The sequence below is a fragment of the Phascolarctos cinereus genome, unplaced genomic scaffold, assembly GCF_003287225.1.
Source record: "Phascolarctos cinereus isolate Bilbo 61053 unplaced genomic scaffold, phaCin_HiC Scaffold_726;HRSCAF=1367, whole genome shotgun sequence".
Lineage (NCBI taxonomy): Eukaryota > Metazoa > Chordata > Mammalia > Diprotodontia > Phascolarctidae > Phascolarctos > Phascolarctos cinereus.
In genome coordinates, this window is record NW_027556098.1 from 423643216 (window position 1) to 423663102 (window position 19887).

Genomic DNA, 19887 nt, shown 5'->3' on the forward strand with positions numbered 1-19887 from the left:
TAAGGGAGGCGGTGGTCAAAAGCTAAACTCTATTAAGGAAGGAATGGGAGAAAGGAGAGAGAAAAGAATAAAGGGGGTGGCATAGAATGGAAAGAAAGACACAGATAGTAATCATAACTGTGAATGTAAATGAGATGAACTCTCCCATGAAATGGAAGTGGATTAGTAGAGTGGATTATAACCTATAACCCTACAATATGTTGTTTACAAGAAACACATTTGAAGCAGAGTGACACACACAGAGTAAAGGCAAAAGGCTAGAATAGAATATATTATGCTTCAGCTGAAATTAAAAAAAAAAGCAGGGGTAGCAATCCTGATCTGAGACAAAGCAAAAGCAAAAAGAGATATAATTAAAAGAGATAAGGAAGGAAACTACATCCTGCTAAAAGGTACCACAGACAATGAAGTAATATCATTACTAAACATATATGCATCAAGTGGTATAGCATCCAAATTCTTACATGAAAAGTTAAGGGAGTTACAGGAAGAAATAGACAAAAAAACTATACTAGTAGGGGACTTCAACTTCCCCCTCTCTGAACTAGATAAATCTAACCACAAAATAAGCAAAAAAGAAGTTAGGGAGATGAATAGAAATTTAGAAAAGTTAGATATGGTAGGCCTCTGGAGAAAACTGAATGGGGATCAAAAGGAATATACCTTTTTCTCAGTTGTACATGCTACCTACACAAAAATTGACCATGTATTAGAGCATAAAAATCTCATAATTCAATGCAGAAAGGCATACATATTATATGCATCTTTTTCAGATAATGATGCAATAAAAATTATATGTAACAAAAGGCCATGGAAAGATAGACTAAAAATTACTTGAAACTAAATAATATAATCCTAAAGAATGAGTGGGTCAAACAACAAATCTTAAAAACAATCAATAACTTCATCCAAGAGAATGACAATAATGAAACAACACAGCAAAACTTATGGGATGCAACAAAAGTGATTCTTAAGGGGAAGTTTTATGTCTCTGAATGCTTACATGAATAAAATAAAGAGGAGATCAATGAATTGGGCATTCAACTAAAAAAGCTAGAAAAAGAACAAATTAATATCCCCAATTAAATATGAAATTAGAAATTCTGAAAACTGAAGGAGAGATTAATGAAATTGAAATTAAGAAAACTATTGAACTAATAAATGAAACTAAGAGCTCTTTTTATGAAAAAATAAAAACCCAACAAAATAAACCTTTGGTTAATTTGATTTTAAAAAATAGAAGAAAACCAAATTACCAATATAAAAAATGAAAAGGATGAATTCACCACCAAATGAAGAGAAAATTAACAAAATAATTAGGAGTTATTTTGCTCAACTGTATGCCAATAAATTTGACCATCTTAATGAAATGGATGAATATTTACAAAAATATTAATTACCCAGATTAACAGAAGAGGAAATAAAATACTTAAATAGCCTCACTTCAGAAAAAGAAATTGAACAAACCATCAATGAACTCCCTTAAAAAATCTCCAGGGCCAGATGGATTTATAGGTGAATTCTATCAAACATTTAAAGAACACTTAATTCCAATACTATATAAATTACTTTGGAAAAGAGGCTAAGAAGGAGTCTTACCCAATTCTTTTTACGATACAAATATGGTGCTGATACCTAAACCAGGAAGAGCCAAAACAGAGAAAGAAAATTATAGATCAATTTCCCTAATGAATATAAATGCAAACATTTTATTTTATTTTAAAATTTTTTTATTAATTTATTTTGATTTATCAACAATCACTTCCATATGCTTCTGAGTTGAAAATTTTTCTTCCCTTCCTCCCCCCCACCCTCCCCAAGATGGTGCACAATCTGATATACGCTTTACATTTATGTACCCATTAAACATATTTTCACATTAGTGAAGTTGTAAGTAAAAATTAAAACCAATAGGAGGAACGATCAGAAAGATGAAACAAAATTCAACAGAAGGTAAAAATAAGTGATAGTGATTTGACTTCCATAGTTCTTTCTTTAGATGTGGACAGCATTTTCCATCCCAAGGCCTCTGGAGATGTCTTAGATCTTCATAATGCTGAGAAGAGCTCAATTTAACAATCTTAGTCATGGCTAATGTGAAAACATGTGTAATATGAATGTATATGTAAAGCCTATATCAGATTGCATTCTGTCTTAGGAAGTGTGGAGGGGGAGGAGGGGTAAAATTAAAAACTCAAAATCTAGTGGAAGTGAATGTTGAAAACTAAAAATAAATAAATTAAAAAAAGAAAATATGCAAAGGAAAACTAAACATATTGCATGTTATCTCAAAAGTTATCTCAAAAGATAATTGACTCACTCTTGAAGTCCTAGGAAAAGATGTGTTCTTTGGCAGTTTTCTCTCTCTTTTACTGTGTATCCCAGACACTTTGATATAATCTGCTGTTTCATCGCCCAGATATTTCCAATAAACTGATTTTTGGCTTAAACACAAAGAATACACTGGGTAACTAAAGATAGATTAAGACACAAATTTAGGATGGGGCAGAGCCAAGATGGCAGAGTAAAAGCAGTGACTTGCTTGAGCTCTCCCACAAACCCCTCCAAATACCTGTAAAAATTGGCTCGAAACAAATTCTAGAGCAGCAGAACCCACAAAAAGACAGAGTGAAACAAATTTCCAGCCCAATACAACCTGGATGGTTGATTGGAAAGGTCTGTTGCACCAGCCTGGGAGAAGAGCTGTGCAGGCAAAGAGCAGGCCTCAGTGAACCTGAAGCAGGCATCAGAGGACTGAATCAAGGGGAGCTGTGGCAGTTTCCAGATTTCTCAACCCACAAATGCCAAAGACAACTTATAAGGTCAGTAGGAAAGGTCTGTCAGACCTTAGTGAAAGAAGAGCATGGTCTGGCCCCAGTCCTTGGTGCAGCCCTGGGGTGGCAGCTGCCTCTGGAGCTCTCAGCCCATGGACAGAGGGAGGGATCAACACCTCACTCTTGATCATACCACCTTGGAAGAACTGAAAATTTATAGGTCCCTAGAAGTATCTTTGAAAACAGCTGCACAAAACCCCTGAACTTGAGACAGCACATTCTCCACACTGGAAGCAGACCCCTACCTTAAAAAAGAGTTTACAACTGAAGTAAATGGCTGGGATAATGATCAAACTGCATAAAAAAAGTCAGACCATAGAATCTTTCTTTGGTGACAAAGAAGATCAAAACATATAACCAGAAGAAGACAACAGAGTCAAAGCTCCTACATCCAAAGCCTCCAAGAAAAATATGAATTGGTCACAGGTCATGGAAGAGCTCAAAAAGGATTTTGAGAAGCAAGTAAGAAAAATAGAGGAAAAATTGGGGAGAGAAATGAGAGTGATGCAAGAAAATCATGAAAAACAAGTCAACATCTTGCTGAAGGAGACTCAAAAAAATACTGAAGAAAATAACACCTTAAAAAAATAGCTTAAACCAAATGGCAAAAGAAGTCCAAAAAGCCAATGAGGACAAGAATGCCCTAAAAAGCAGAATTGGTCCTTAAAAATTAGAATGGAGCAAATGGAAGCTAATGACTTTATGAGTACTATAAAACAAAACCAAAAGAATGAAAACATAGAAGACAATGTGAAATATCTCATTGGAAAAACAATTGACCTGGAAAATAGATTCAGGAGAGATAATTTGAAAATTATTGGACTATCTGAAAGCCATGATAAAAAAAAAGAGCCTTGACATCATTTTTCGAGAAATTATCAAGGAAAACTGCCCTGATATTCTAGAACCAGAGAGTAAAATACAAATGGAAAGAATTCACTGCTCACTTCCTGAAAGAGATCCCCAAAGGAAAACTTCTAGGAATAGTATAGCCAAATTCCAGAGTTCCCAGGTCAAGGAGAAAATATTGCAAGCAGTCAGAAAGAAATAATTCAAGTATTGTGGAAACACAATCAGGATAACCCAAGATTCAGCAGCTTCTACATTAAGGGACCCCAGGGCATGGAATATAATATTCTGGAGGGCAAAGGACATAGGATTACAACCGAGAATCACCTACCCAGCAAAATGGAATATAATTCTTCAGGGGAAAAATTGTCATTCAGTGAAATAGAGGACTTTCAAGCATTCTTGATGAAAAGACCAGAGCTGAATAGAAAATTTGACATTCAAATGCAAGACTCAAGAGAAGCATGAAGAGGTAAACAGGAAAGAGAAATCATAAAGACTTGTTAAAGTTGAATTTTTACATTCCTATATGGAAAGATGTATTTGTAACTCATGAGACCTTTCACAGTATTAGGGTAGTTGGAGGGAATATATATAGACAGAGGGCACAGGGTGATTTGTATGTGAAGGGATGATATCTAAAAAATAAAACTAAGGAATGAGAGAGAATTGTACTGGGAGGAGGAGAAAGGGAGAGGTAGAATGGGGTAAATTATCTCACACAAAAAAGGGAAGACAAAGCTTTTACTGGGAAGGGGAAGAGGGGGGAGGTGAGAGGGAATGATTGAATTTTGTTCCCATAGGATTTGGCTTAAGGAAGGAATAACATACACACTCAACTGGGTCTGGAAATCTATCTTACCCTACAGGAAAATAGGGGGAAAGGGGATAAGAGAGGGTGGAACAATAGAAGGGAGGCAGATTGGGGGAGAGGGTAATCAGAAGCAAATACTTTTGAGGAGGGACAGGGTCAAAGGAGAGAAGAGAATAAATGGAGGTGGGATAGTCTTGCCTCCAGAGATCCATAATGCCTGGAGGAGCAAGGACTGTAGATGGTAAACTGTCTTGGTTATAAATATAAATAAATAATAAATAAGTATAAATATAAATGATAAGGACCCTGGGAGACTCTTGACACTACAGTCACACATGTCCTGATGTAGTTATGAATGCTCCAATGATGACAGCCTTTAACACATGGATATAACCTCTGAAATTAACCATGTGTCAATGCAGGGGATTGGCAGAAGTAACCATGTGTTATAACAATGGTGTAATCACCTATTTCAATAATTAGCTGTTTTTTAATCTGAAACAACTGAATGGACCTGAAGGGCCACGGGGTTCCCAACTCTGGGGCTTTGGGGAATTTACTTCACACATTAAAGCATGATGCTCTGAAATTCCTGGAAAGTTGGTGAGCTTCATAAATATCTCACTTTTCTGCTCAGCTCAGTCATCTTCATTTGCTTCTCCTTTTGTTGGTTGCCTCTCAAGGGCTGGTATTTTCCAACTCAGGAATATATAATCCCACCTTTTCCTCCTTGCTTTCAGACTCTTGGAATATCAATTTGGTTCTAAGGGGGCATCTCACCTGATGTACAAGTTCTTCCAACCAAGTCTCACTTATAGTGACTTTGATTGATTCCAGATGTACAGGCAGTTCATTTCTTAGGAATTCAACCAACCAATAAACATTTATTAAGTGTCTACTAGCCAGAGACTATGCTAAAACCTGGGGATAAAAAGAGGCAAAACACTGACCCTGCCCTGGAAGAGCTTACAATCTAATGAGGGAAACAAGATGCAACCAAATATTTACAAAGCAAGCTCTATAAAGGATAAATAGAAAATATTTAATAGGGGAAAGGCATTGGAATTAAGAAGGTTTGAGGAAGGCTTCCTGTAGAAGGTGGAATTTTAGTTGGGACTTGAAGGAAGTCAGAAAAGTCAGTAATTAGATTTGAGGAGGGAGAGCATTGCAGGCATTTCAGGGATAGCCAGAGAAATACCCAGAGCCTAGAAGTGGAGTGTCTCATTGCTGGAATAGCCAGGAGGCTAGCATCAGTAGATCAAAAAGTACACATCTGGGAGTAAAGTATAAGGAGGCTGGAAATATAGAAGGAAGTTAGATTGTGAAGGGATTTGAATGTCAGAGAACTTTGTATTTGATCCTGGAGGCAATAGAGAGCCACTAGCATTTATTGAGTAGAGGGATACATAGCAGAATCTGCAGTTTAGGAAAATCACTTTGGTGGCTGAATGAAAGATGGTTACCCTGAAGAATAGAAGGCCTCATGAGATAAACTAGTTTCTAAAATATTTGAAGAGTTATCAGATGGAAGAGAAATTAAATTTGTTCCATCTGGGCTCAGAGGGCAGAACCAGGAGAAAAGAATCCAAGTTGCAGAGACAAGGAGATTTTAGTTTCAGGAAAAAAAAACATTTCCCAACGTTTATTTCTGTCCCAGCAAAGATTGCCTAAAGGAAGTTGTGGGTTTCTTCTCCTTGGAAGTGTTCAAGTAGTGTTTATAAAAACTTCATCTAATACACTGAGGAACTGCTTTTTCAGGTATTCATATCACCAGGTTTTATTTCTCTTCGGTCCACTCCAACCCTGGTATCCAGTGATTCTGGGGCTGACACTGAAAATGATAAATCACAGAATGATTCTCCTGAGTTCAGCCACTGACCTCAAAAGACCTCAAGGGATATCTAGATAGCTATGCTTCTGGGAAAAAGGTCATGGGAAGATATTTTCAAGAGCCATCACATATGAACCCTGGGGGAAAATGAGACCTTGGGAGTCCTAAAGTTAAATATCCATCTGCCAATCAATCAATATGTATTAAGCATGTACTATTAGCCATATTCTGTGCTTAGCATTGGAGATGCAATCAAAATCAAAAGTCATGGGATGATTCTTCCCCAAAGATCACAGCAGTACCTTCAAACTTGGGTGTCACTGCTGATTGGCACAAATGAGCTAAAAGTTGGGAAACAGGAACCCAGGAAGGCAGAGCACTGTACCAGCCAGGGTCTTGGCTTTCTGAAATACATATATGTGAATAAGATGGAATTGAGTGAGTAAAAACAGACAAAAGTGGTCACCAGAAGCAGGATAGACTGGGTGGCTTTGATCTCAGGAGAGGCTCTTGAGGAAAGGCTGGTTATGTGTATATGCTTCACTCTCTTATGGTGCCTGTCCAGAAGAAACATCATGTAACTACTGGCAAAAGCCATGAGCCCCACACACACAGCATCAGGGAGTATGATCACAACTGTAAAGAATTCAGTACTAATTGTAGTGGCTTCTAAAGTAAAACAGTATCCATAACTGCGTATCTCTGAGCTGTTTCTGGATGCCCTTGGGCTTTGAATTTTCTCCAGAACAATTATATTGAGTAGAAGTTGCAAGAACCAACAGAGAAGACTGCAGGGGATGATGGACTTTGGGCCTTTGTCTTTAAACTTTGCCCATCTGTAGGTGGTAGGACTGATGGTGATGGCCTGAAAGCCACTCAGAAGGCAGGTCAAACTAATAGAAAGACCACGACACACTTTGTGAATGTAGAAGACAGTTTTACAGCCATTATCATCCAGAAAATTCTTCAGGCCCAAACTTGCTGTTGTCTCAGGGATGCCCTTAAAGAGGAGCACCAAAGAGTTGACCCAGACCAGCTGGGCAAGAATTGTATCTATGGGCCTCAGTTTGTGTCCAGCCAAGAAAGTAATGATCAAGATCCAGACTAGGAAGGAGTTCCCCAGAAGTCCAATTGAAGTCTGGAGGCTGAAGACAGTAGTTAAGATGACGGCATGAAAGGGAGACCCCTATGTACCTGTATAGAAATTTAATTAATTTATGACACTCCTGTAAACTTCAAAATAGATATGATATGGTGAAGGAAAGAGGGTAACACTTTCACCTATAACTGCTTTGTACTTGAGACTTCCCCAAAAGTGGCATCTATTCCTTATCACCAAGCTGACACACACATCATTCCCATAATTAGACTATGTACCCTTGCCAGAAGTCTCTACCTTTAGCTACACACCTCTCACTCCAGAGAATTCACAGCAAGCCCTAAGTCAACCCCAGACACAAGCCCCTGGCCCCTGTATTCAGTCCAGGACTTCTCAATGAGCCCTACATCAGTCTTGGATCTAGAATAACTACCTGCCAGCCACTGACATCATCCTTGGCCTTCCAATTCTCTCATAGTTATTTCTAGACAAGACAAGTCAAACTGTCACTTCTTGTCTATTCTTCAGATTTTCTGTAGTCCATACTGTTCCTGCTTCACTTCAAATGTGAGGTGGCCTCCCTGGACCTCACAAGACACCATTTGCCAGGAGATTTGACCTACAAAGAGGGCCTTGAACAATCTAATAACCCATCTCCCTTAACAGACATCTTTCTAGCTACTGATACATTGCCTTGATTCATTCTTCAAAGTTTGATATAGTCTACCTAACTTACTTCTCCACATCCTATTAATTCTGAATCGAGACCTGTTGTTTTAACAAATCCTATCTACCTTCTACTACCTGGTCCTTCATTCTTATCTTCCCCATCTCAACCCCCACCAGATATTCCACATCAGCCCTATCAATCCCTTTTTACTCAAGAACACTCAATTCTTGATGTCTCATCCACAATCATCCCACTTGCTTTGATCCTAAATCTTTCCTTTTTTCATTCTTTCCATTTTCTGGCTCTCAATGAGACCAGGCTAAGCCCAAGTGAGAATAACCAATATGTCTCCAAAATATTGGTGAGTTAGGGGGATGTCTAACCCAGACATGTGAAGGCTTCCCCTGGTGGAATGGACAAATGAGAACAATTTGTTCCAATGGCCATAAAGGAGGCTGAAGCAGGTGCTGTGGAACAATAAGAGCTTGGTCAGGCACCAAAGAGGCCAAAGTCCTCCACTGTACCCTGGGAAATTGCCCAACATTTGTCCTGCCACTGGACTTTGATGACTCAAGAAGAGACAGTGAGGCTGATGACTTTGTGCAGTTCTTGTTCACTTAAGTGCAATTCATGCACAAGTCATGATGTCACATGGTCTTCTTTGAAAACGAAGGACAAACAACAGCTTAGCATGATACATGGGACATTGCAAATACTGAGAAAAGGCTTTCTGATAAATAATTCTAGTCCATCTCTCAGGCTGTAGTAGTAAAAAGGACTAAAAATCACAAGGGTTCATAAACTGGGATGAGTAGCTTTCTACTTTCACTGAGATAGAACACAATGGAGCACAAAGGCTCTCAATTGCTGGGAGTTACCATGGAGACTTAGATAATACACTCACTTCCCAAGTGCCCAACAGGAGAAGAGAGGGTGGTGCAGGCTACTGTGAGAAGGTTTGGTAGCAGTCTATGCCTAAGTTGGAACCCAAACACTTCTCTGCGCAGGCCAAGCTAGGAAAGAAAGGAAGAGACAGTTCTTCAGCCAGGTAACAAAGTGGGAACTGACACCATAGAAGGTAACAAAGATGTTTTACCAATGCTAATATCATCCTGGAAGGGCTTATAGTAGAGGGAAGTGGGAGGAAATAGCATAAAAGAATTAAGGGCAAGGAAAGGAGAAAGTCAGATAGTTCAGGCAAATTCATAGAAAAGTAGAGGTTCTTAACATGGAGTCCAGGGATCCAGTGAATAGATTTTGTGGGGTCTGAGATATTGGATTGGAAAAAGTCCATCTTTATTTTGGTAAAACTAGCTCCCCTGGCCATTGCCACCTGAAGGCAAGGTATATTACATTTCACTCCTCCCCCTAGGTTCTCTGAGAATTCTCTTAAGGGGATTAAGGGTATCTAGGCTCTTTGCAAATGGTGCCAGCCCTCACCAACTGTATTCTTCCCAAGTGTAGTGGGATGCCCTGCAACCCATTTCCATTTGGCCACTAATGGATGAGCTTTGACATAGAAATAGTTTCTTTAAAAAAATATGATTACAAATATATAAATTTCCTCCCCCAAAACATGGGAGATGTAGTCTCACCACCTTTGGACCACCTAATTCTCTGGGGAGGGGAAGGGAATTAGGTTCACGTCTTAGACAGGTTCTTACAGAGCACAGTACCAGTTCCCAGTCCAAAACTTCCTTTGGGTTTAGGTCCCAGGCACCTTAGATTCTTAGAGCTTGTAGACTAGGTTGGCTGGCTGCACTATCCCTCCTTTAATCTTGACTCCAAAGTAGCCACAGCTCAAACCTCTGGGTCCAGTAGAAATCACCTCTAGCACCTAAAAATGACAAGATCAAAAGGAGGATAAACAGAAGAAACTGGAGGGAAGGAAATGCACAGTTAGTAATCATAACTGTGAATGTGAATGTGATGAACCCACCCACAAGACGGAAGCAGACAGAATGAATTAGAAACCAGAATCCACCAATAAGTTGTTTACAAGAAACACACTTGAAATAGAGACACAAATAGGGTGAAAGTAAGGGGCTGGAAGAGAACCTGTTCTGCTTTAGCTGAAATAAAAGAGGCAAGGGTAGCAATTATAATCTCAGACAAAGCAAAAGCAAAAATAGACCCAATTAAGAGAGATAAGCAGGGAAATTACTTCTTGCTAGAAGGCTAAAAAGACAATGAAGTAATATCAATACTAAATATATATGCACCAAATAGCGTAGCAACCAAATTCTTAAAGGAAAAGTTAAATGAATTGTAGGAGAAAATAGACAGTAACATTATACGTGTGGGGGAATCTCAACCTTTCCCTCTCAGAGCTAGATAAACTTAACCATAAAATAAATAAAAAAAGACATTAAGGAGATAAACAGAATCTTAGAAAAGTTAGATATGATAGACCTCTAGAGAAAACTGGATGGGAATAAAAAGGAGTATACATTATTTTCTCAGCTGTACGTGGCACCTTCACAAAAATTGACTTTATATTAAGTCATAAGATGCTCACAGCCAAATGCAGAAAAACATAAATATTGAAACCACCCTTTTCCAGACCATAATGCAATAAGAATTGCATTCAATAAAGGGCTGTGGAAACAGATTAAAAATTAATTGGAAAAAAATCTAATCTTAAAGAATGAGTGGGTCAAAGAACAAATCATAGAAACAATCAATAATTTCATTAAACATCAAGACATTATACCAAAATTTATGGGATGCAGCAAAGCAACATTTAGGGGAAATATTATATTTCTAAACATGTACATCAATAAAAGAGAGAAAAAGTGGGTCAATGAATTGGGAATGTAACTAAAAAAACTAGAAAAAGAACAAATTAAAACTCCCCAATTCAACAGCAATTTGCAAATCCTTAAAAAAGAAAATAATATTAATAAAATTGAAAGCAAAAAAATTGAACTAATAAATAAAACTAGGAGCTGATTTCATTTAAAAAAAACCCAATAAAATAGATAAACCTTTAGTTTTTAAAAAAAAAACCCAAATTACCAGTATTAAAAAATAAAAAGGGTGAATACATCACCAATGAAGATGAAATTAAAATAATTGTTAGAAGTTATTTTGTCCAGTTGGATGCCAATAAATATAACAGCCCAAGTGAATTGGATGAATTTTTACAAAAATATGTACTGCCCAGATTAACAAAGGAGGAAGCAGAATACTTAAACAACACTGCCTTAGAAAAAGAAATTGAACAAGCCACCAACGACCTCACTAAGAAAAATCCTCAGAACCAAATGCATTCACAAGTGAATTCCACCAAACGTTTAAGAAATAATTAATGCCAATATTACATAAACTATTTTTAGAAATAGGTCAAGGGCGTGGCTGGGCACGTCCAGCCCCAGGGGCGCAGGGCTCTCGGGGATTCCTGCTTCATCTGGGCAGAGCTGAGAAGCTGTGCATCCCGAGGGCCCCAACACCCAATAGCCTGGCTTGAAGACCAGGGGGCAGGTGGGAGGCGAGGCCGGCCATGGTAGCCAGGCAGTCTCCCCATGGCAGCGATGGCCGATGGCCGGACCCCTACCAGGAGGACGGGGCCAGGTGAGCCTTCCAGGCAGTCAGCGCTGGGCCCTGGGTGCTTTGGGGAGAACCAGAAATCCCTCAAGTGGGCCCCCAATTGGCCGTTAGGGGCAAGGTTGGCTCCACACTGCCTGGGAGGCCACAGGTGACCCGAGGTGGGAAGGAGCGCGGGTGACTGGACAGCCCCCGGGAAGCAGGGCACAGGGCAGGGGCTGATGAAGCATCAGAGGAAGTGGAAGAAGAGGTAGAGGCAGATGGATCCCTCAGCCGTGTGTGGGATGCCACTCAAATTAAAAAAAACACACACACAGAAGTATCCAAGGAGAAACAGAAAGTTAATTTATTATTATTATTTCAAATCTCGAGATTTGGGTGTCCCTCCACCAGAAAGCTCTGATGAGGGGAGACAGAGCACAGGAGCAAAGGATCTGATTAAATAGCCCTAATGGGTAAAGTCCCCCTCCCACCAACTGGCCAATGTTTTGGCTCACAATCTCAACACGAAACTCTACCATAGGAACAAACAACAACAAACAGTATGCATATCTTAGTTCCAAATTATATTCATATTGAGCCCTTAGTTTGTTGAAATATTACCAAAAAAGCAATTAAAGATGTGCAGTCAAGCTAGACACTGTGCTGTTGTGGCAAGGCTACCACCATAACCAGAATATAGCAACAGGTGTAACAACATGATACAAAGGTGGGGGGTTTCAGGAGTTTCAGGCTTGGCAAACTTTAACTGCTGAAATAACAATGGCATAGAAAAGGGGGCTAGACTCCCGTAACTCAGGTGATTTCTAGTAAACTAAAACTTAGGCCTGTCAGGCTACTACGCCTGACTTGAGTCTAATACAATTTCTATTTATTCTTCTGAGAAATCTTCATGGGACCCCTTATCCCACTTAGCCTTATCCTAAACCTTAATTACACTGAGGAGTCTTCACTGGGACATCACATTCAGCTGGGAAGCTGGGGCTGGAGAAAGGACTGCAAGGTGCGGGTAGGGTGAGGGAGCCGGGCTGGTGCCTTTCTCTTGGCCAGCGGTAGTCTACCCATGCCTTACCCCATAGCATGGCGGGGAGGGAGGTGCCCAGGCAGTGGCTGAGCCCCGAGGCCAGGAGATGAGGCAGTAGCGGCATTATTGAGGGACCGAAGGGCAGGTAGAGGGGGAAAGTTGGAGTTGGAGGAACAAGAGGTGGGTTACATACCTCACCAGGGGTGGGAAGTGGCTTAGGAAGTGGTTCACCAGCTCCAGGGCTTGTTAGGAAAATAGGGGTAGTGGGTGGTGCTTAGCTGGAGAGGTCCAGACAAGATTCCCTCCTTCCCCAAAACAGAGCTGTGACTGAGGTGGGGATCCAGGTGGGGCCAGGAACATCCCAGGACCTGGTGACTTCATGGTAGAGTGGAATGGCCACCACTGAGGAATGAACTTCAAAGTCAGGCTCTGGAATGTGGAGGTAGCTATCTGGGGGTGGGGAAAGGGTGAAAAGAATAGGGGATGAATGATAAGGATTGCCAGGACCTTGGGATCAGCTGGAGCAAGGGCGGGGAACCTGTGGCCTTGAGGCCACATGTGGCCCTCTAGGTCCTCAAGTGCAGCCTTTTGCCTAAATCCAAACTTCATTCATGAAGGCCATGTGCCTCAGCTTCCCCACCCCTGAGCTAGAGGATGAGTCAGAATCATTTCCCACACTTCTGTTGCAGTCTGAGAGGTTGAGACCCCTCAAAGACTAGAGTATAGGACAGGGTCCTCTGGAATGAATTCACAGACTCAAGCAATCTTTAAGTCAAGTTGGCAAAAAGTTTAGTTACGCTTTTCAGCAGACAAGGATTCTTAAGGAATCTGTGATCTTAGAGGGGTACAGTTAAAGTTTATATAAGATAAAATATTATAAAACGTGTCAAATATGCTAAATAGGGGATTCAGGGTGGGATCAGGGAGTGGTTAAGGAGTGGTCAGTTCTTAAAGGAACATACACTTCTTGTGCCTACCATGCAGGCATTTTACCCAGAGTTCACTAGGGAGGCCACATGGAGGTGTGGTTTTAGGCCTGCTACATCACTAAGTTAACTAGAGTTCAGGGGTAACTGAGAGTTCTCCTGTCTGCCACCACTCAATGTCTTGTTTGACAAGATAGATGCAGGGAGTATACATATGTCTTAGGGCTAGAATACAGATAATTAGGAGTCCAGGATGTAGATAATGAGGTAGGGTGGTAGTATAGATAGTCCAGTGTGTAAGAATATCTTTATGATCCAGTGCAAAGCCAGTTTAAATGAATAATTCCTTCAGGTGCTATTTGTAACTGCACCAGGGAAAGAGATAAGGGTCTTGCTGGGGCCCACTCATGAGTAATTGCTAGGCACGGTGTCCTTGGGCTGAGGAGAAACTGCCAGGGATAGTGTTTCTGAGGCTAGGGAGAAATTGGGGTCCAAGCACAAGCATCCAAACATAAGCACCCAAGCACCCTATCACTTCTAAGGCTATAGATGATTCAGTTATCCTGGTCAATGTCTCCAGTTACTGCTGGCATCATCGACCATCCATGCTGTCTAGATCAGAGGGTGACTGTGCATGGGAGCTCCTGCTGGGAAAGGAAGTGGTTACCCCATATCAACTTCAGTTGTCTATCCTCACATGTCCCCCAGAAGCTATATCCACTCAGTGGCTTCCTATTAACCATATTCATTCTCTTCCATTTCTTTACCCACCTTATTCTTTCCCACTTTAGTATATCCCGGGTCCCTGAAAGAGTTTTCCTTTTGAAAGTATTTTCCCTTCACTTCTGACCCAACCATGTCACCCCCCTACACAATACACTGCAGCGCCTTTCTATTTCCTCTAGGGTTAGACATCTCTTTAATTTTTAAAGCCCTCAACTACCTGGCCCTAACCCGTCTTTCCAGCCTCTTTAGACATTACTCCTATTCCCGCACTCTTAGCTCCAACCCAGCTGGCCTCTCTTCCTCATATACAACACCCCATCTCCAGTCTCTGTGTCTTACCAAAGGCAGCTGGTGACCCAGTGGAAAGAGCGCTGGGCCTGGAATCAACCTGAATTCAAATATTGTCTGGGACAATATCAATGTGACCCTGGGCAAGTTACTTATGACTAGCTGCTTCAGTTCCTCAAGTGTCAGGTGGAGATAGGAAGAACACCTCCCTCCCAGAGTTGTTATAAGGGCCAAACTAGATAACCAAAGAAGGACTTAGCACTACTGTGTGCCTGGCACATAGTAGACTATATAAATGTTTGTTCCCTTCTCTCTTCCCCTTCTCTTTACACTGGCTGTTCTCCATGCACTGGGAAATACTCCCTCTCACCTCCACCTCATAGAATCCCTCTTCAAGAATCAAACCTTTTCTTCTCCAAAATTACACTGCATTTAGTTACTTAATATGTATCCAATATATACTTGTAGAATGTAAGCCCCTTGAGGATAAAGATTGTTTCACTGTATTCCTAATACAGGGTCTGACACATAGTATACTTGATAAATACTTGTTGACCTATGATCACCTCCCAACACAATTCCCCTAAGTCAGAAAGATCACCTCTTAAATATTCTCTTTACTTATTCCTCATAAGAAGGCTTCCAAATCTAAAACCCTACCCCCACAGAAAAAAGTAGGATCTGAAGAACACACCAGGCTCTGGGGGTAGGGGTTGCTGTCTGGTTTCCCCTTTTCCCCTATCTTCCACCCTGTCCACTAAGTCAAGTTGTTCCCAACGCTCAGAGTGTATTTGTTCTTCATTTCATCCTCTCAGAAACTTTTATCTACCTCGAGTCTCAAGTCTTCCTGACCCCACCAGTTTGTGCTTTATGCCCTTGATCTGCTTTGTACTGCACTTTCTGTAAATGCGTTCCTCTCCCCATGATGCCCAGTAAAATGTAAATCTCTTAAGGGCGGGGACTTCTGTTTTTATCTTTGTATCTGTGGATACACACAGGAGGATTTATAAATATTTGTTGGCTCAAAAAGAAAAGAAAAAATGGGTAAAGGTAAGTTCCCTTGGGACACAAGTATGGTTTTGATACCTAAGCCAAGGAGGGCCAAAACTGAGAAAGAAAACTATAGACCATTTCCCTTAGTGAATATTGATGAAAAATTACAAAAAAAAATACTATCAAGGAAATTACAGCAATATATCACAAAGATTACACATTAGGACCAAGTGGGATTTATACCAGGAATGCAGGCCTGGTTCAACATTATGAAAACTACATAAGCGTAATTGACCATATCAATAATAAAAAACCAAAAATCATATTATATCAATAGACACAGAAAAAGGGTTTTTTTTTGCCTTTTTTTCTTTTAGTGAGGCAATTGGGGCTAAGTGACTTGCACAGCTAGTAAGTGTCATGTGTCTGAGGCCACATTTGAGCTCAGGTCCTCCTGACTCTAGGGCTGGTGCTCTATCCATTGCACCATCTAGCTGCCCCTAGAAAAAGGTTTTCACAAAATATAACACCCATGCCTATTGAAAACACTAGATAACATAGGAATTAATTCAGCTTTTCTTGAAATGATAAGCAGTATCTATAGAAAACCAACAGCAAGCATTGTTTGTAATGGGGATAAACTTGAAGCCTTCCCAATAAGATCAAGGGTGAAATAAGAAAGTCCACTGTCACCACTATTATTCAATATTGCATTAGAAATGCTAGCTATAGCAATAAGAAAAATTGAAGGAATAAAAATAGGCAATGATGAAACAAAAATATCACTCTTTGCAGATGAATTAACTTAAAAACAGTTGAAACAATTAAAACTTTAGCAAAGTTGCAGGTTATAAAATATACCCATGTAAATCATCGGCATTTCTATATACCACCAACAAAACCCAGAAGGAAGAGATAGAAGGAGAAATTCCATTTAAAAACTGCAGACAATATAAAACACCTGGGAGTCTACCTGCCAAGATAAACCCAAGGACTATACGGAAACAATTACAAAACACTTCTCACACAAAGATAGAATTAAACAATTGGAGAAATATTAATTATTTATGGGTAGGCTGAGCCAATATAATAAAAATAACAATTGTACTTAAGTTAATTTACTTATTCAATGCCATAACACTCACACTACTAAAGAATGATTTTATAGAACTAGAAAAAAATAACAAAATTCATCTGGAAGAACAAAAGGTCAAGAGTATCAAGGGAATCAATGAAAAAATGTGAAAGAAGGGAGTTTAGTAGTACTAGCTTTCAAACTGTATTACAAAATGGTAATCATGGAAACAATATGGTATTGGTTAAGAAATAGAGTAGTGGGCCAGTGGAATAGATTAGGCACATCTATTAGGTACATTAGGAGTGAATGACCATAGTAATCTAGTGTTTGATAAACCCAAAGATCTAAGCTTTGGGGGTAAGAACTCAACGTTTGACAAAAATTTCTGGGAAATACTGGAAAGCAGTTTGACAGAACTAGGTATAGTCCAACATCTCACATCATATACCAAGATAAGGTCAAAATGGGTAAGTGATTTAAAAGGGTGATATAAGTAAATTAGGAGAGCATGGAACATTTATCTCAGTTCTATAGATAAGGGAAGACTTATGAATAAACAAGAGATGGAGAGGATCACAGGAAGTAAAATGGATAATTTTGATTACATGAAATTAAAAAGTTCTTGTACAAACAAAACTAATGCAGCCAAAATTAGTGTGGCAAGTTTCTTTGATAAAGGCCTCATTTCTCATAAACATACTATATATATGTATATGTGTATATAGATGGAATTGAGGCACATTAATTAAAGTACAAACTATTATTCTCCAATTGATAATTGTTCAAAAGATATGAACGGGCAGTTTTAAGAAAAAAAAATTAAAGTTATCAATAGTCATGTAAAAATGCTCTAAATCACTACTTACCAGAGAAATGCAAATTAAAACAATTCTGAAATAGCACCGCACATCTATTAGATTAGCTAACATGACAGAAAAAGAAAATGACAAATGCTGGAGGAGATGAGGAAAAATGGGGACACTAATGCACTGTTGGTGGAGTTGTGACCTGATCTAACCATTTTGGAGAACAATTTGGAACTTATAGTCCAAAAGCTGAAAACTGGGCATACCCTTTGACTCTGCAATACCACTACTAGGTTTATGTCCCAAAGAAATCAAATAAAAGGGAAAAGGACCTATTTGTATTGTATTTCTTTCTTATATTTAATAACTAACTATTGTATTAGGACCAAGACTTTTCCCCTTTTCTACTTCCTCATTTAGAAATCAACCAGTGTGGGAAATCTCTCTTAGAGATTTACCCAGGCCAAGATCTAAGACAGTGAAATAAATTCTAAGTTTAGGCTAATGGGTATATTTCCACTCATTGTGTTTGTTCAGACAGGTGATATGGAAGTTGATGTCTCTTTGACCAAGATTTGACTCACTTAAATCACCCAAGATAACCTACTTCCCATTTGATTAACCAATCAGAGTTGAGTAGGCACTACTCAGGATCACCTCCTCTTTGAAGGGCATATAAACTCTGACCCCATCACCATTAGAGATATTTGGTCTAAGAGAGATGGCCAAATGACCATCCATTTGTTAATAACCTGCTGGCCTTATTAATAAAATGATGAAATTACCTAGAAACTCTGTCTCTTGAACATTTTTAAATGTCACAGTACAAAAATATGTACAGCAGCTATTTTTGTGGTGGCAAAGAATTGGAAATCTAAGGGATGCTCATCAACTGGAAATTGGCTAATTAAGCTGTGGCATATGATTGTGCTGGAGTATTATTTTGCTATGGGAAATGATGGGTAGCATGGTTTCAGAAATACCTGGGATGACATATATGAACTGACACAGAGTGAAGTGAGCAGAACCAGAACATTGTGCACAGTAATGGCAACATTGTAGCAATGATCAATTGTGAAAGACCTAGTTACTCTGATTAAGACAATGATTAAGACAATTCCAAAGGACCCATGAATGAAAAGTCCAGCTGCAGAAAAAGAACTGATGAACTCTGCAGATTGAAATACACTTTTTAAAACACTTTCTTTATCTTTTATGTTTGCCCGTGTGTGATTTCTTTTGCAACATGGCTAATATGGAAATGTTTTCTATGACCTCTCAGGTATAATCAAATATTGCTTACTTTCTCAAGGAGTGTGGGAAGGGCAGGAGGGTGTGAGAGAATTTGCAACTCAAAATTTTTAAAAAATGTTAAATTTTTTTCATATTTAATTGGGAAGTATTTAATGAAATAAAATATATATTTTTTTGGTTTTATGTTTTGTAATGAAGAGGGACAAAAAACAGAGGACAGAAATAAATACCTCAGGCCCATTTCTTGGAGCTGAGATAAAAGGAGACCAGGAGACAGAAGTCCTTCCTCTCTCACATGTTGATTCATGACACCAGCCTGTGAAGGGAATGAACTGTCATCTTCACCCTCTGCACAAAGTAGGGAAGAGCATGAGGCCGAGAAAGAGTGAGAGGCTCAGGCTTACCAGTTTTAAGGGTGCAGGCAGCCAATCAAGGGAGGCTACAACCACTGACATGGTAGGTTAAGCAGAGACCCTTCCATGAGGCAATCTGGACATGCTACAAAGGTCCTTCAGGTTGACTCAATATTTTCTGAACTGGGCATACTCAGGCAAGTATGAGTTGCATTTTCACTAAATTGTAACCAAATTTTGCCTCTTCCATCCATTTTGAATGTAGACAACCTAACAATAGTCTGAGAAGGAAATCATAGACTTTACCAGACTGCCAAAGATGGCTATGGCATAGGGAAATTTAAGAATCTCTGCCTTCCTTGGTGAGATGCAGAACATTTAGAATACAGCAGAGGATTCTTCAGGCAGCTCAAAACAGGGAGACACTAAGAGATCTCAAAGGATTGCTAAAAATCATATTTTTCAGCTCTGTCTTTTACACTAATTAGGAACTTATATTCCAAAGGCTATAAAACTGGGCATACCCTCTGACTTAGCAATACCACTGCTAGGTCTATATCCCAAAGAAATCAAATAAAACTCCAAAAAGAAGCTGAGATTTCTCTGTAGTGGGGCAGATGGGAAGTTTCCCATCCAGTGAAGCTAGGCTCACAAATCCTGTCTACACAGGGACAGGCTTGTGACCTAGCTCAGCATTTAAAGCCATGATGGGCCATCATATAAGGACCAGTTAGTCCTCATATGTCCACATGATTGGTTTGCTTTGTTAGCTAAACACCTGAAAGTAGACTTGTTC

General features: G+C 39.5%; 1 pseudogene; it reads right to left on the minus strand.

The window, feature by feature from the left end:
* Positions 1-182: 182 nt before the first annotated feature.
* LOC110197807 (vomeronasal type-1 receptor 4-like) overlaps positions 183-19887 on the minus strand; it is a 34213-nt pseudogene continuing 14508 nt past the window's right edge.